A 15,738-nucleotide genomic window follows, 5' to 3' on the forward strand; every position below is an offset into this window, starting at 1 on the left:
CATCATCTGGCAATTACATTGGAGCTGTTTGCACTGGACTCTGCCCTGTTGGGTTAAAAGGCCTATATTCTCCCCAAATGTAATCTCTTTCTGCCATGTGATTACTTTTAGGCTGATTGATCACATCAGAGTCCTGACCTTCTAAAGACTCTCTGGGTGTAACCTCAGTTGCCATCATGCCCCATCTGTCTTTTGTATGATTTCTTGGAGCTGGGCCCTGCCTCTCATTTCCCTGGGTCAATCTACATTCTGAGACCTAGTGAAAGCGTTGGTTGCATTTTGGACATGGGGTTTTGGGTAATTTTTTCATTTTTCACTTTTCTTCAGAGGTAGAAGGAAGTTTGAATTTCCTCCTCCCAACTTCCCCTTTGCTCTCAATCTTGGTTGTTGATTGGACACAAGAAGTCTTGGATGCTGGGAAGTGAAATAACATTTCTAGCAAGAGCATATTTCTCTACTAGATCAGAGATGCTGCTTCTGCTCTTGATATTCCAGACCTTGGGGGGTGAGTTGGGTAAGGTATGGTGTTGGGATGGTCTAGGCAGCCTCCAAAAATCAGAGGGTATGAGGCAGTGGACAGATGACAAGCCTTGGAGCCAAAAGGCCTTCCATGTACTTCTGCTTCTAACTCTGGCTGTGAGTCCTTTGGCCAAATCAGCAAAATCAATCTTATTCTGTTATCTAGAAGTAGATGATTTTTAAAGTCATTAACTGCTTTGAAAATTGATTTGAGTTCTCTTCCTTTTTGAGTAATCACTTTCTATGGTTACTTCTGACTTTTATAGGCTTTGTTCCATGTCTTAAGCTCTGATATTCTCTGTTCTGAGATCTCTACATGCTTTAAGAACTGTGGCTCACTTCTTTGAAGTTTTATGATATCTTTCTGCTCACAGGGTCCCTGTCCCAGATTGCAGAGTATAAGCTGGAGGCCCCGGCATCAGTGACAGTGCAAGAGGGACTGTGCATCCAGGTCCCCTGTTCTTTCTCTTATCCTTTATCTAAAAATCTCTATGGCCTCCAGGCTTTTGGATACTGGTTCAAGAATAAGGTCAATACTGACAGTGGCAAAGCACTGGTGACAAATGACCCAAACAAGGAGGTACAGGAGGAGACCAGGGGGCGATTCCATCTTATTGGGAACCTTCTGGAGAACAACTGCTCCCTGAGTATCATGGATGTCCAGAAAAGAGACAATGGACAATACTTCTTCCGGATACAGAGAGGACCCATTGTGAAATACAATTATCTAAATTATATAATGTGAGTGTGAAAGATAAGTGACAAGGAAGAGAGAGACAAGGCAGCTTCCAAAGAATCACTAGAAAGTGGGGTGTTTCATGTTCTATGTCTCAAAGGGAGGGAAGCTTACAGGAACAAGTATTAATTACTCCAGTCAGTGCCAGTGGCCAGTGGAGAGTATTTATAGAGGGCATAAGACCTGGGAGAGACCTCCACTCTTTGGTGAAAACAGGGCGAGAGTCAGGGCTAAGTGAGTCAGGAATTGGCAATGACTGTGACTATCCTGTGAGTCTGAGATAGAGCCAAGGATTTGGAAGAGCGACAGATATCTAAGTTATAGAAAACATCCAGAAAGCCATCACACCATGGACTCTTCTTTGCTGAAAAGAGAGTCCCCTAAACATCAGTGAGTGGCTCAGGGCATGGGACAGAAAGGGAACCTGGAGCTATATCAGGGATGGTCTTGAGGTTATTAGTTAAGGTTGAAGGTCCCTTCTCTAAGGTCTGGTTCACTTTCCTTCCCTCAGCTCTGACCCAGAAGCCAGACATCTACATTCTGGGGACCTTGGAGGCTGGACAGCTGGTGTAAGTGATTTGTGTAGTCCCTCCGGTCTTCGTATGTGGGACACCCCCTCTTTTCTCTTGGACAGGGGCTATCCTCTCTTCCCAGGAATTCATCAGAGAAACCTTTTATTTTTCTGAGCTGACACTCTTCCCAAGGCCCCAGGACCATGGCTCTAATCTTACCTGTCAAGTGACCCTTCCTGGGGCCAGAGTAAGCACAGAGAGAACTGTTCATCTCAGTATTACCTGTGAGTATTGGGGACAGGACACTTGGGTCTGGAAAAATGGGAACTTCACGCTCTTGGATAGAGGAAGGGAAACCTCAGACTGGCAAACAATATCAGATACCCCTGGAAAATTTTGATCTTTAACAGGGCAAGGTCGCACCTAATGTTTTAGAGTTCAGAGCTGCAGCCAAGAGTGTTGGAAACTGGATTTGAGTTCAGATTCTCCGGACTGCAGGGCTGGCACTCTACATACTATGTCAATTAGCCGCCCAAATCATGTCTCTTGAAAAGCCTTACACATCTAATCCTTTATCTCTACAGATAAAAAATCTATCCTCACCTTCTTCAAAGGGATACTTTTGGGTGCTGGGATCATGGCTTTTCTTGCCCTATGTCTCATTCTGGCACTGTGAGTGAGATGGTTGGTATTCCAGATGGGACTGGGAGTGGGAGGAGAGGACTGCTGTGGTGGTGGGGATTGTTAGTGGTAGGGATTAGGGTCATGTCACAATATTGGGCTCATTTCTTCAGCTTGAAGTTCCTGAGGAAGAAGCAGGCAGAGGACTCAGACCTTCAGGAGAGCAAGAAAATGGATTGTATCAATCAGGTCTCAGAAGGGGTCCCCTCGGTGAGTGAGCTGACCGTGGTCCTGAAATGGCATTCTCCCTTTCCTTTCCCCTGGTTGGGCCACATTTGGAGCATTCTGTTCAGGATCTGTTCACAGTATCTTTCCCCTCTCAGCCTCAGTTTCCTAATTTTTGAAATAAGGGAGTTGGACCAGCTTCAATTAAGTATGATTTTTTTTAAAATAAAATCTTCTATGTATAACTGAGTCAAGGTGTTGTGCTATAGAACTCTGGTGATGGGGTCAAGGATACTTGGTTCCAAGTGTTGTTTTGTCACTTCTACTGGTTGGATGATCCTTGGATTATGTTGTTGCTGTTCAGGAGATCTGACCCTTCATGACTCCATTTGAGATTTTCTTGACAAAAAAAATTAGGAATGATTCACAATTTCCTTCTCCAATTCATTTTAAAAATGAGGAAACTGAGGCAAACAAGGATCAAGGTCACAAACAAGTAAGTGTCTAAAGGCAGGGTTGAAATCAAGAAGATGAGTTTTTCAGATTCCCATCTCAATACTTTACCCACTGGGTAAACTAACTGCAGATAAAGTGAGTTAGGGTCTCCACAAGGTAAATGCATTTCAGACACGTGCAAAGGAGATGTGAAGATGTAGGTCCTTTTGCTTAGAATAGCAAGTGTCTTAGGGAGTAACATTTTAATTAGCCCTGAAACCAAGTTTGTAGCCAGATTGTAAAGGGCTTTTAAATGAGAAATAGAGGAGTTGGTAGCAACATCTGAGACACTGTCAGCCAATCAATCAACTGATCAATTGACAGACTTATTAAATACCTGTTATGTGCCAAGCATGGTGCTAACTGGGCAAAAGACAATCAATTGTTGCCCTTGAGATCTGAAGTATCAGGAAATGTAGCTTTCTGGTGCCTCCCATGCCATTGCCCACTCTCCCATAACCTCCTTGTACTCATTATGTGTATTCAGTGGATACTTAGATGCATGACTTTTGTCTCTCCATCAAACATAAATTCTTTGAGGACAGAGATTTTTCTTTTCTTTTTTTTATTGAGGCAATTGGGATTAAGTGACTTGCCCAGGTTCACACAGTTAGTAATTATTAAATATCTGTGGTCAGATTTGAAGTCAGGATCTTTTGACTCCAAGGCCGGTGCTCTATTCGTTGATGTCCTTTTTAGATATCCCTTCTCTATTCCTTTTTTTTGACAGGGCTCTTTTGCTTTTGTCTTTCTCCCTTTGTTCTTCCTCAGCTACCTAGGTTATGTAGGACTAGTTCAACAGAGAATGTTGGATTGAATCTATAAGATGTCCCACGAATCTTAGTGTACTTTAAAGATATCAAAAACTTGAAGCTTCACTAAGACTCTTGGGACACCCTGTATAGATCTGGGAGTCATCTGACTCCCATCTGACGTCCATCAGACATCTGACATCCCCAACCCATGGGAACTGATGTAATTACAAAATGAGAGAGTGTAGAGAAAAAAAGAGAAGGGAAACCATGACAGAATCTTAGTAGACTCCCATAGCTAAGGGGTATGACATAGATAAGAAACCAGGCGAAGGGATGGGTAAGGAATGGTCAGACAGGTTGGAGAACCCAGATGGAGCAGTGACCAAAAAACTCCAGAGAGGAAAGAGCATTTAGGAGAAGACAGTGGTTAATAGTATCAAAAAATTGCAGAGATTATAAAGGAAGATGAGAAGAGAGAAAGGCCATTCCATTGTGTAACAAGTCCGTGATTTCAGAAAAATTTCAGTTGTGTAATAAGATCAGAAGGGCAAAATGATGGGAATCAAGAAGAAAAGGGAAGAAGGGGAAGTGGGGGTGAGTTCCCTTTCCTTTTAATTTCCTTTCAGTTGCACCATGTGAAGCTAGGAATAACCTAATCCCTCATATCTCTGAAAGTCTTTGGCCTTGATCATACCCTTTCAGACCTAATTGTTCCCATTTGCAAGGCTCTGAATCAAAACATACTCCCATTTTGTGCCCTCTTGCTTTCAGGTAACTCATTTATATAACAGGGTTCATAAGATGAAATTTAAGTCCTAGAAAGAAGAACTATTTAGCAGAGGCAGCATAATTTAATTACAAGTCCTTTGATTCCACATCTAGTCTTCTTTCTAAGGCATCGCTGTGCCTCCCTATCAGGGAAGAAAAGAACTTTACTGGATTAATCCACTTCAATTTTTACAAAGAGTGAAACTAAAGTCCAGAGAGGGAAAATGACTTCCCTGAAGTGGCACAGTCGCTTTTCATAGTCTTAAGAGTTGGAAGGAATCTTAAAAAACTCATTTTACAAAGTAAACAGCTGAGGCTCAGAGAGGAAAAGGGACTCGGAGTCACACAGCAAATCACTGGCAAAGCCTTAGGACTAGCCTATTACAAGTCCCTCATTCTGCACAGGTGAAACAGCCCCATTGGAAGGAAGAAACTTAATCAAAGAGCTTAAAGTTTTCCCAGAAACTTAGCCAAGATTACTATAACTAGTATCAGACATGCTATAACTTGGTAGAGTGGGTGAATTAGATTCAGAGTCAACTTCTGACACTAACTGGGATTTCCCCTGGGCAAACCACTTAATTATTATAATGTAAGATGGGATAATAATATTCTTACCACCTGCTTTACAGGGTTATTTTGGGAATTCAATGAAACTAGATCTGCAAATCACTTGGTAGAAATTAAAGGACTATATACTCCAGTTGTACATCAGCAGGGGAAACTGAAGCCCCAGTGGGGCTCCCCAAAGTTCATCTGCGGAGTGATAGACAAGTTAGAGATTCAAAATCATATTTTCTGACTGCAAGCTTTGGGCTTCTCCTTCCTTGTATCTCACACTGGGTCCCATCCCCAGCTCAAAAAGATGGATGTTCGGCTGGTGGATCAATACACCGACCATTCCTAAGACAAAGGCTCCTGACTAAAAGCCCCAACAGCCTCCTTGTCAAACCACCATCAATTCCCTATCTGACCCTGAGGGTCAGACCAAGATCCTCAACATCCTGAGCTCATGCTGGATTCTTTTCCTTTCATTCCTATAGGATCAACAGAGGGATCCCGGATTGCCCCTTCCTAACCTGGCTCCCCAAGCACCCTCAGAGATTCACTATGCATCCCTTAACTTCACAAGAATTAGTTCTTGAAACAACCTGGAGAGCCAGAACCCAGAGAACCAAGATGCCCAAGACCAGTACTCAGAGGCTGTTTCAATCAGGTGGCAATCTGGGGCACATGGGGTGGAAAGTCAAATAAAGAAGATATCATTTAATTCTATTTCCAGAAGAAGCTCACTCTGTCTGGCAATCTACTTCTCAGGTCCTTCTCGGACCTGCCCTATGGCCCTGGGACAATCTGACAACTAAGTCCTTTCTCTTTTTGGACAGCCTGGCTCAGGAAGCAAAGGAGGCTTTTCCTAAGAAGTCATGGCCTGTACTTTGTAGAAGACAAAACCTTTGTTATTTCAGTCAGGAGATCATAGAATCGCAATGTTGAGGGGTGGGGGATGTCCCCTATATAACCCAAGATCATCCAACAGATACTACTTGTATTAAAAAAAATAACCTGGTTATTTCATCCCCTCATATCTCTGATGGAGTGGAATTGGTTTTTTCTTTCTTCTTTTCTCTCTTCTTCCCTTCTTTTCTCTCTTCCTCCCTTCTTTTCTCTCTCCCTCCCTTCTTTTCTCTCTCCCTCCCTCCTTTTCTCTCTCCCTCCCTTCTTTTCTCTCTTCCTCCCTCCTTTCCTTCCTTCCTTCTTTTTTTCTCTCCCTCCTCCCCCTCCCTTCCTGTCCTGGGGAATATGGTCAATAAAAAGAAAGACAGTCCTTAAACCTTACAAACCAAAGAGGGGAAAACAATGCATAGAAGGAGTCAGGAAAGAAGGAGGGAAGGAAGGTGAGGATGGGACACTAGGGAGTTGAAGACAGGTAGAGCAGCAAACGTAAAGTGGGATGAGTCAAGTCCAATTTCTTCCCTCTATAAAGGAAGGCATTTAGTACTCTGCCCTCTAGCCCTCCAATAAGGGGGAGAGGCAGCTGAGGCTTGGGTCAGCAGCCACGGTGAGTTTGATGTGATAAGCTCATCCTCGGAAGGATATCTTGCTCCTTGGAGTTGAAACCAGGCAGGACAACTGGTGGGAACTGGACTATGTTCCCCACTAAGTAAGAAGAAACAAAACCTTTTGTAAATAAGTATAGTCATGCTAAACAACTTTCCCCATTAGTCATGTTCCAAGAAAAAGATATAAATTGAAAAAAAATCTGCTTGAGTTTGCAGTCTGAGACCGTCAGCTCTTTTTCTGGAGATGGCTAGCATATTTTATCATGGGCTTTTTGGATCATTGTGTTGATGTAGGTTTTTTTCAGCTGCTTATCCTTACAATATTACTGATACTGTATAGATGGTTCTCTTGGTTCTGTTCACTTTACTTTCCAACAATTCCTATAAGTCTTCTCAGGCTGCTCTAAAGCCATCTTCTTTATTAATTTTTACACTAACTGTATTCAATCATATTCAAAGACTACCGTTTGTTCAGTCATTTCACAATTGGTAGGCATCCCCTCAGTTTCCAATTCTTTGTCCCCATAAAAAGAGCTTGTACAAATGTTTTTCCATCTATGAATCTTTTTCCTCTTTCTCTGAACTCCTTGGGGTAAAGTCCTAAAGAGTTTCCTACTGTTAAAGAGTATAAATCCCTACAGAAATGCTTCCTGCCCTAAGTAGAATTGGTATCAATTAGTCAGTCAGATTGAATATGTTTAATTAGAAAAGAACAATGATAAAGTAATAGAATTAAAGCATTTTGTATTCAAGATACTTCATTTCAAATAGTCTGCTACATACTCACACAGGAATAGACAGTATCTAAGGGAGAATAGATTCAAACTCAGGAGTCAAAAAAGTAACTTACAGCTACTAAAATGGCTTTTCTAAAATCCTTAAGATGATCCCCTTATTTATGGTGTATTTTTCCTTAGGGATCTTTATAGAGGTTTAGATGTTCAGTCTCTTTTAGCTTCCAAGGCACACACTGCACTACCTGTTTTGGAAGAGTATTGAGATGGCAATGGGAAGAGGGGAAGTCCAAAATACTCCAGACCTGTTGAAGCTCCCAAGGTTTTCTTCTAGGCAAGGAAGGGCAGGGCTGAAGGGGCAAAGATGCTCTCCTCCTTCCCTCAAGCAATTCCTTCTAAGGGGTTTAGCTGAAATACTCTTTCCTCTCTGATGTCAGGTTTTAAAATATCTCAGGTTTTGAACTAATTTGCTGTTTTTATACCAAGTCTCTTATCCTCTTGGAAGAGGCCTTTTACTACCGTTAGTTGAAATGTCTTCAAATAGTCCAAAGAAATGTCCAGTCTTTGGTCATACCTAATTCCGATTGATTCAGTCAAGAAGAATTATCTCCTGACAATGGCCATTACTTTTAAGTAATGGTTGGGTAATCAGTGGATCCCTACCTTTACATTTAGAACAAAGAGCCTGAAAGATGGGAAGGCTTTAGATTATAGAATTCATATCTGGGAGGCTTCTGAGAATCCAAAATGTCAGAGTGAGCAGGGACCTCAAGACATAGAGTATGAAAATCGAGACATCCCTTAGACTAGAGTTGTGTCAGATTTGGGAGTCTCCTTAGAACACAATTAGGAGGGCTCTTAGAGACCCTTTAGTACATCACCTCAATTTCACATACAAATAAGTTTGAAAGGTCTTCAAAGGCCTAACTGAATAGGAATCCCTTCTAAAGTATTTCCCCAATATATTAATACCGATTTTGACTGTACACATCCAGTGAGAGTGAAAACAACTTCTTTCCAAGGCAGTGAATTCCACTTTTAGATGACTTTTCCCCCACATCAATCAGCCATAGCTAGTTAACAAGCAACAGACATCTGTTTGTAAAGCACATAACTGCATCCTAGAAATGTGATTGGTGCCCGGGATCCAAAACCAAACATGAATATCCTTTTTCTCAAGGATCTTCTAGTAATCATATGTGACGACATCTATCTATATCTATATCTATGTATAACATCATCCTCTGGGGTTCATCCCCTAACTTCACAATGGCACTGATCAGATTGGATACCCAGAATGGGCAGTTGCTTTGGGTGGCCATCTTCTTGACACTATAGGTCAGAGATCTCCACTGGGTGTGCTCTTTACAAATTATAGGCTCAGGTTTTTTTTTTTTTTTTTGCTGAGGCAATTGGGGTTAAGTGACTTGCCCAAGGTCACACAGCTAAGTGTCTGAGATCAGATTTGAACTCAGGCCCTCCTGTCATCAGGGCTGATGCTCTATCCACTGCATCACCTAGCTGCCCTAGACTCAGTTCTTTAATAAAATATTTATTCAAATATCATAGGAATAATAATAGTTACAATTTCCTCCCAAATCTTGAGCATAACATACATAATTTAGATTGTTTTCCATCTTGGAAAGGAGGAAGGGGAGGGAGAAAGGCAGAGAGAAAAATTTGGAACTCAAAATCTTATAAAAATGAATGTTGAAAACTATCTTTACTAATTGAAAAATTATTACTTACATAAAAAACTTGGGCATAATTTATCACAAATATACTTGAAATCAAGGGAAGAATGGGAGCAAATATACAGCATGATAGCAGGGAAGCACACATATAGTAACTTCGTAAGGTCAAGGCAATGAAGGGCCTCATGGCTTTTCTTTTTATGGAGAGCCCTCTCAAAATTCATTGTGGGGTATGTCAACAGTTGCTCTACTACTTGACCAGGGTGGCTCCTTTTAGGTGCCTATGGCATCTCAACCAAATGGAAAATTTTGCTCTTAGGGTGGTTCACGAAGGTCTGTCAGCTGCTGAACTGGATGGATCCTCATTGGCAATGATTTCTCTTGGTCTAGAAAGAACAGGTTACTTGGTTCCTGGTCAATTGTTGCTAGAATGGGCTTGGCTGCCATAATTCTATGTTCCTCCTTCTAGCAGTTGCCTTCTTGAAACTGCCAAGAGAAGAAGAGAAATAGCATTCTATTGAACTCTTTCTGCCAGTCATCTTCCCTAGGTCTTCTGGGAGGAGGAAGACATTGCCATTTCATTGCATTCCCTCCACTGCCCTCTTTCTTTGGGTCCGTGCCCCAGGGTTTACCTCTCCCACATCCACTTTTGACATTTTCAGGTTTACCCTGATGTCAACCATGTGGTGCAACCCCAAGGGATGCTAAAAAGCTAACTGAACTCCTTGCTCAGTGATTTGCAAACTTCTATCCTATCATCCCGTCCACATCACAAATCCCACCTGTCATTATTTTCTGTTCTGTTCCCTTATTTCCTTCTAGTTTAATTCAGCCCCACCTCAAACATGCATTCTAGTTACCCATCTCTTCTATGTTGTTCTTTGGAACGCTTGGTCCATAGTAGGAAACCTGTTTTCATTTACATCTCTTTCTTTCCCATTCTTTCAATTTTTTTACACTCATTAAACTCCAGCCTTATCTTTAGGACACAGCTTCCCTGGCCACCCTTTCCAGAACTAATAGGATTTTCTCTCACACTGGAGGACTTGGAATACTTCTATGCTTCCATGACACTTCTAGGCACATTTCTCAGCAATCTTTCCTTCTTTAGGAGGCTCACAACTTATATTCACAATGAAGCTTCTGGTCTATTATCTCCTGATCTTCAAGATACTCTTCTCTCTTCAATTAGTTCCATTTCAGGCTCACAGTCTTTCTCTCCTTCCCAGCTCTTGCCCTGATCTTAGGGATTTTCAACATGTAGATTGATTCTCCCTCAAACACTCTAACATTTCAGTTCATTACTTACTTCTTTTATCCTCTTCAACTACGCACAGGGATGATTAGATCACTCACAAGTGCTCCAATTTCATGTTTCTGAACTTTGAAATTCTCTTATCATTTCATCTCTCCCTTCTCCATGCTTCTCGATTTTCCTAATCTGATACATTGCCCTCTTCATGGTCTCCAATTCCATGTTTCACAGGCCATTACTGCTGCATGAATATTCTCTAATTTCTTTCCCATTTTGACTTTGATAAACAAGTATAACTCCATACTAACCTCTTCTCTGTGTCTCCCTTTTCCTTTATTCTATTGCTGATATTTCTCTGCCAATCCTTAGTTCTGAATTACTGCTTCCATTAGCTTCTTGCCCCCCCTATTTATTTCTATCACTATATGTCAGTGCTACTGATACATAAATAAAAATGTTTTGACTGAGTCCACTATGAATTAATGTTACAGAATCTCAGTTGAACCCTCACTGGAAAATCAAACATCTTATATCTTCCCAAATATATCTCCAAAAGCATGAGGATTCAATTGCCCATTCAAAAAAGTATATATATATATATATATTAGTAGAAGAAATTATATCTATGAGTGTCCATCTTTTTTTACTTCCTTGTAAGCTGCTTCTCCAATAATTTCTTTAAAAATTTTTTAACTTTAAAATTTATTTTATTTTAAAAAAACAATAAAAACAGAAAAATAGAAAAGGAATACAATGCAAAATAAACAAAAGGATGAGGATTCAAAATATATAACAACAAATTGCCCATTCAAAAAAGTATATATATTAGTAGAAGAAATTATATCTATGAGTGTCCATCTTTTTTTACTTCCTTGTAAATTGTTCTTTTATTTCCTGCTGTGCACCTTTTTTACTTTATTCTTTCCCCTTTTTCCTATTCTTCTTCTCCCTAAGCAGGCTATAGTTAAGAAAGGATATATTTATGTATACTGTATATTTATGTATAATATATAGATATATACATTCACACACATACACATCCCTCCACACATATACATATACATCTTTCCCATTGCTGCTCCTAACTTGCCTTGCTATTTCTTAACCTCCCCCACCCACAGATAATTACCTTATTTTCTTCCCTCACCTTTTGCTTCCCTGTTCACCCATCCTCCCCCCCCCCCTTATTTCTTTATACGTTTTTGGAAGGTGCTATACCCTTCATGGTATTTATGTAGTGTTGCCTATTTAACCATTCGGGATGTGAGTAAGTTTTCAGAACTACCAGCCCTCCTCCACCTCTAATACCTTTGTGTTTATTCTGCCTCTGCACCTCATTTGTATAACATTACTATTTTTACTGTAACTCTGCCTCAATATTTCTTTTGAGCTCCCCTATTGTTGATGTCAATCTTAAACATACAGTCTACATTTCCCATGTTAAAAAACATAAACAGCTTGTCCATGTTGAGTTCCTTGAAACTGATCTTTTATATTGGCTCTTAAATGTTAAATTTTCTATTAAATTCAGGTATGATGGATAGAAAGTCTTGAAAATCTGCAAGTTTATTGAATACCCATTTTTTTATCCTTCAATATTATAGATAATTTTGATAGATTTGATATTTTTGGCAGCAAGTCTAGTTCTTCTGATTGTTGGTAGATATGATTCCAGGAACTGTAGGCTTTTATTGTGGCTGCTGCTAAGTCCTGTATAATTCTAATTGTATCTCCAGTGTATTTGAATTCTTTTTTTCTTGTTTCTTGCAAAATTTTCTCTTTGACCCGGAGCTTTTGATATTTGTCAATAATGTTCCTATCTTTTTTCAACAAAGGATCTCATTTAAGTGGTGATTGGTGGATCTAGTTCTACTTTCCCCTCATGTTCTATCACTCAGGACAATTTTCTTGGATTATTTCTTACATTACTGTGTGAAGGTTCTTTTTCTGGTCACAACTTTCAGGCAGTCCAATTATTTTTATGTTTTCTCTTCTTGATCTGTTTTCCAGATCCATTCTAATTTTCTAATTTTCAATGAGTTATTTTCATCTGTGAGACTTTATATCTCTTTTGCTAGTTGGTCGACTTTCCCTCCATAATCTTGCTTTTCTTAGGTGGTTTTTATTTTCTTTTTTTCCTCAATGTCTCTCATTTGATTTTTAAAGTCTTTTTTGAGTTCTTCTATAAATTGTCTCTGGGCAGGAAGGCATTTCACTTTACTCTTTGGGATAGAAGAAACTCTTTATATTTCAGTATCCTCCTATAAAGATGAACCCCAGTCTTTCCTGTTCCCATAGTATATTTTCATGGTGGAGTTCATTCTTCTTTGCTGGTTTATATATATATATATATATATATATATATATATATATATATAAAGATATTATTGTAAGCACCTCTAATAATGGGGTGGGAGATGGTGCCTCTTGCTTCACTTAAGCTCTCCCTTCTGACCAGAGACCCCAAACCAAAAACTCCACCCTCCTGCAAGTGCCCACAGCCAGCAGCATCCCTGCCTCCTGCCTCTGCACTCCCGGTGTTTTGGCTCCTTCTCCTCCAAGACCACATCTCTGCAGCACAACTGGACCTGATATTTCCAATCAGCCAAGATTCCCTCAATCTTCCCAGACTCAGACCCCCTTGGACAAATAGTTCTGGAGGTGAAAGTCTCTGTGGTTCCTCCTGAGGCTTCAGCCACACACAGCCAGCCTGGAGGTGTTTACACTTCACAGAGGTTAATCCCCAACCTGGGAGCTTTCTTTAGATCTTCTCCAATTGTACTTGGAGGACCCCTGTTCTGCTCCAAGTTTTGTTGGTTTTTCATCAGTCTGTGTTCACCCTGAAGTTAAAAATTTGTTCTATTTGTGGGGGAAATCCAGAAAGTTTAAAATTTATCAACCTACTGTGCCATCTTCCCAGAATCCTCCATCCAATAATTTCTAAATCATCAAACTTTCTCTCAATACTCATTTTCTTGACCTCTCCTTTCTGGTTCTTTATTTTTTATTTTTTTCCTACTTATCTGCCCACTCCTCAGTATCCTATTCTGGATCTTCATCTAGGTTACATCCAGTTGCAGTGAATATTCCACTAGAATCTGTCCTGGGTCCCCTTTTCTTCTCCCTTTATACTATCTCAACTGGAGATCTCATCAACTCCTATGGATTAAATTATGTCTATACTGATGATTCAAACACTCATTAATGGGTCTAAAAATGTCCAATCTGTGATAAAAACAACTGGGACAGAGCTTTGAGGCAGTAATCATTTATTAAAAAGACCTAGTCTCCTTTAACAAACAGGACCTCAGATCTTCTTTATGATTGGGATGCTCTCTTTCTTCAGAACCTTGATTTTATAGTGTTTGGTAAGATGCTACAGGGAAGATGCATACTGAAGTACACAATCTCATTGGTCGACAGATATACCTTGACACTTCAGGAGATACTACAATTAACTTGGGGTTTGTGAGTTTATATCCAGTAGTAATGGTCAAGAGGTCACATCCATTTTTTTCCCACATTTGGCAGTAGAGAGATGGAAGGATGCTGGGGAACAAAAATAAAGTGAGGGGTACTGTCTATATCCTTAGGTCACCTAGATCATCTCTGCCATACCTGGGCTCAGTTACTATAACTTTACATTAAAAAGGGTTCAGGTCCTCTAGTTAGCTTCCTGTGGTTAAGCAAGTTAATAGTCAAGTATTAACAGCACAATCTTTACCACTATGGAATTACACAAAACTAATTATATTGATTGGGGAAAAAAAATAGGGGTTAATTAAATAAGGATTAAGTTAATCATTTGATTCATTTAGCCCTAATCTCTTCCCCACCATTCAGTTTTGAAACTCTGATTATTTGCCACTTTAAACGGATATCCTCAAAATGTCTTAAACTCAGCATGTTCAAAAGTAAACTCATTATCTTTCCCCACAATTCCTCTCTCTTCTTAACCTTCTTAATGCTGTCTTAGGCAACACTATCCTCCTAGGACTGTAACTCCTCACCTCTTACCACCCACAACTAATTAGCTATTAAGTTTTATTGTGTCTGCCTTTTTTATATCTCTTTTACACTCCCATTCCCCTCTAACACTATAGGGGTAGGCTCTAATCAATTTATATTATTGTAACAATCTCATTTTTCCTTCTTTCTCAAGTCCCTTCTTTTTCCATTCCACCCTTTGTTCAGCTTCCAAAGAGATTTTTCTAAAGCACAAATCTGACTTTCCCCCAGCTGTGTGATGAAATACAGTTTTTGCGAGTACTTATGTTAAATTTTCAGTGGGAACATTTATACTTCTGGAATAACAAATAAGTCTTGATTTATTGTTTGGTTGCCTAGATTTAAGAAAGTGATGGCAATAATGCAGATTTTTTTGTACTTATCAGAGTCAATTGTCTTCTCTCCTTCAATGATCTTCAGAGGCTCCCTACTACCTGTAAGATTGAACAGAAACTCCTTTGATGTTTAAAGATCCTCACAATCTAGTCTCTTCCTGTGTTCGTGTTTTCTAACACATTATCCCCTCGCATGTGCTCTGTGGTCCAGCTATACCGGTCTGTCTATCTGTGCTTCCTCACATGAGGTTCTAGCTCCCATTTCTGCACCTTTGTACTGAATGTCCCTCATGCCCTGAATTCTCTCTCCCCTGACTTGTAACTTTTAGAATATTTAGAGCTTCCCAAAATTGAGCTCAAAGGTCACTTTCGTCAGAAAGCTTTTCCTTGTCCTTCAGATTGCTGGAGCATCGTCTTTTCCATCTACTCTGTCTAGATCTCGGAGGTACCTATTTATTTACAAGTAATCATTCAGTAGATTGTAAACTTCTCAAGGGCAAGGGACAGCTCTTTTTTTTCTTTATAATACTAGCTCTTAGCACAATGTCAGACATGTAAGCACATAATAAATACTGTTGGGTGACGGATTAATCCACAGAAATAAGTTTTCTTTGGTCTTAATTGGTCTTGATTATTTTTTCTCCTTTTTATTTGATTCTCTAGTTTGGAAGTGGAAAACACATGGCCCACAGGCAGCTTATGGGTCACAACCTATGAACTGAAGATGCAGTTTCTATCAGATTTTAATGTGTTAATGTGTCAATGTATGTGTATGTATATACACACATATTTATACACATACTGTATATGTGTATATACACATATATACCTTTACATACGTAATCTTCTAAATCAATATGATCTACAAGAATCCTTATGCATAGTGGCTCCCATTTCTGGTTGAATTTGAATTGCTTTGCTTTAGACCTAGCAGCTATTCCAAATTTTCTCCTACTAAGGGAGGCAGTCAGAAGGGACCAATACAACTGCTAACATGTAACATGGAAGTTCTTTGTAATTG

General features: G+C 39.8%; 1 pseudogene; it reads left to right on the forward strand.

The window, feature by feature from the left end:
• The first annotated feature begins 411 nt into the window (after nucleotides 1–411).
• LOC100914985 lies at nucleotides 412–6,199 on the forward strand (annotated as a pseudogene).
• The last annotated feature ends 9,539 nt before the right edge of the window (nucleotides 6,200–15,738 follow it).

This window comes from Sarcophilus harrisii, chromosome 3, assembly GCF_902635505.1.
Source record: "Sarcophilus harrisii chromosome 3, mSarHar1.11, whole genome shotgun sequence".
NCBI lineage: Eukaryota > Metazoa > Chordata > Mammalia > Dasyuromorphia > Dasyuridae > Sarcophilus > Sarcophilus harrisii.